Genomic DNA, 3,298 nt, shown 5'->3' with positions numbered 1-3,298 from the left:
GTGTGTGTGTGTGTGTGTGTGTGTATTTTCTCCCATAGTATAAGCCCTGTTCTAACTGGATTTGATGCTGGTGTTCTGCACCTTGTATATATATATTTTGAAATTTGGTGAGAGAAGGGATATTGGGGAACGCTTAAATGGGGATGAAGGCAGACCAATTGTAACAATAAGATGTATGAGACACTATGGTGAAAACGAACTTTACAATATTGGGGAGGGGCGGGGTGGGAGGATTTGGAGAGGTTGGGAGAGAAGTGATGATAGGGGTGAAACAAAAGAGGAGGTAACAATGCTCGCTAATAAATGTACTCATTACCCTATTCATGTAACTGTAAACATTCTGTACAACATTTTTTAAATAAACATATACAAAATAATAAAATAAAACAATTAAAATATAAATATAAATAAAAATCCATAAAATTTTCCTACCTATTCTTCTGTTTGCAACACAGAAATTAATGGAAAATTTGTACAAGGGACCAAATATTATACTTTTCTTATGTTTTTATTATATTCTACAGCAATAATAAGTGACTTGGAATATATTACCCTGAAAAATGTAATTATTTTGATGGATCCACTTAAATTTACATCTTAGGAAAAAATCCTTTTCTCACTATCTTTCTTCACCCAACAACCTATGTAGGATAATTAATGGGCACTTGGATATGTCCAAGTGTCCCTGAAAGATGCCCTTGTGGTTTGTATCCTCTTCAATCCCACATTTTGTTTGAGTGTTCTCCTATTAGGCACAATTATTCCTTGTGTACAGTAGTCAAGATTCTTGTCACCCCAGAAGATCAGATAAAAGCATATTCTTTTGTATCTGACTTGAAAATTGCCTCTAAATTTTGTTCCTTTCATTGTAGGAAAAAAAAGTCATATAAATTTTGCATTCTCAGGAGACACATAATACCAAATACAAGATCCATTTGTATATTGGTAACTATGTGCTGTCAGAATATCATTAATTGAAAACATTTGACAGTACACTGCACATTGGTAAGAATCAAGAAAAGGCCATTAGTTATGATGTAAGAAAAAGCCATTAATCTCACACATTATCCCTTTTATGGAAACCCCTTTGAAATGTGTTTGAGACTTTTTTGAAGGAAAATTTTGAACTGATTGATTCTGAACTTTGTAATTCGGCAAAGCTTCCTATACAATTCCTTCAAAAAATGGCATCTCACTATAAGGCAGTGAGTATTTTGAAGCACTTCTCACAAACACTATGCTTTGTAGACTTCTGTGTTATACAGATATATTGTGAATGCTTCTCTTCTTTTTTTTGTCTGTCATGGAATTGGTACTCTGGGCTTGGGTGTTGTCCCTGCACAATTCAGCAGAAGACTTGAGCTCTGCCACTTGGCAGAGAGTGCCACTTGTGGTTTTCTGGTGGTTATTTGGAGAAAACTGTCTCACGGAGTTTCCTCTGGGTGATGGCTTTGAACCACGATCCTCAGATTTCAGCTTCCTGAATACCTAGGATTACAGTCCTGAGCCACCAACGCTCAGCAATTCTTATTCTTCTCTAATAAAATACCATAGTAATAACTTTGAAATCCTCTGGGGCTAATTAAACAATATTGAAGGAATTTTGCAGCATTTCCAAAGTGATGATTTGTATTTAAATATTTCATTCCAATTTTATGTTGCTTACTCCTGAAGAGGAAACCCAGATATCAATGAATAGGAAAATGAACATTTCAGATAGGCATAGATCTAAAACTAATAACCATGTATACAACATTGTTGACGAAACTGTAGGAAAAACTTCTTTTGAGTTGAACAGGATTTATTCATTTAAGTGAGATTACATTAGTAGCCAGTGTTTTCCATTTTTAACCATTGCATTATAAGAATAGAAACACCTGGAAAAAGGTGTTAACATTTACATCTTTGTTATAACATTAGACACAGTTTCTACAGACTTCCATATTTACTCAATTAAAAATATTCTTCATCTAATATTCCTTTTTTAAAGACAATTAATTTGTAAATAATTACTTTTATTTAAATCAGGACAAAACTTACTATTTCACAATGTTCACTATTCCTCACTATCCCCACATTTATCTTTCTATCTTCATTAAGAAATGTTGAAGTAGTTCCTGCTGCCTCTCAGCCTGGGTGGAAGAACATGGTTCATTTTGTATAAATGAGATGGTAGTGTTAAAACTTCTTCATATGACTACATATCTTCAGTAGTTTATTGAGAATTTTGAGGGGTCATTATGAAGAATGGTTTTCTACAGCCCCGTATTCACCCAATTTTAGGTCTAACTTATATGAATTTCTGATTTCCGGTTCTCATGCAAACTGCCTTTAAAAAGAATAAAAACTCCACTGGTCATTAGTGTACAAATCAACCAGAGAGAAGCATAGGCACAAGCAAATACATATAAGCATTAAGGTCTTTTCATATGTAAGTTTGAAAATGAAGGAAAGCCCTCAAGTGTTCAGTTCTCCTGAACAATAACACAGTTCTCAGGAAATCTAAAAAGGAAAAGATAGAGCATGCTGTATGATCTTCACTTTTAACATTTGTTCCTGAAGGAACTAATTCAATTTCCATAAGGTGGGACAATGTTCAATGAACTGAGTAATCATGACAAATAAATGATCATTCCATCAATGATAGAGTAACTGTAGCACAATGCCAAAGGCAATCTGGAAGCAAATTATCACTGCTATTGACATACCTACTTGATGTTAGACCTTCTTTCTGCAGAGCGTAATGTTCCTGCTCTTCTTGGTGCCTCCTTTACTTCAACAAACGTAAAAAATAAACTCAATTTATTTTCAATCTTCTAGCACGTACCAGTTTATATTCTTCATCACTTTCGTGAACATAAAAAACACACCTTGACCTCGGTTTCTTTTAAGTCAGTGGTTTGGCTTCCCACAAGTTCAACTTCCTATACTGTTTCCTATATTTGACTGTAACTCCTAGAAACTACACACTTAACATGTTTTCTATTTCTGTAACTACAGTTATAACTTCTGAAAGTGAGCGTGAATATTCTCTAACATCCCTCATCTTTATACTTTAAATCTTTCATAAGAAACATATAACAGAAGTCATACTTCTTGCTGTTAATCAAGTTACAAGTCTGTGGTATAAATTGGGTAAATGACATTATACTGGTAAAACACCTTCTTAGGTCTACTGCTCTACAGTGTGTGACTTTTGTGGGGTAATTTTCAGTTGTTTAATGCTGTCATCCTTAGTCTAGAAATTTTCTACAAGCTCCAGTCATCAAAATATAAATCATTCCCTTTTTTGTATGAA

Source organism: Dipodomys spectabilis, unplaced genomic scaffold (genome assembly GCF_019054845.1).
Source record: "Dipodomys spectabilis isolate Male_0828 unplaced genomic scaffold, ASM1905484v1 ptg000244l, whole genome shotgun sequence".
Lineage (NCBI taxonomy): Eukaryota > Metazoa > Chordata > Mammalia > Rodentia > Heteromyidae > Dipodomys > Dipodomys spectabilis.
Note: the sequence above shows the minus strand (reverse complement) of the source record.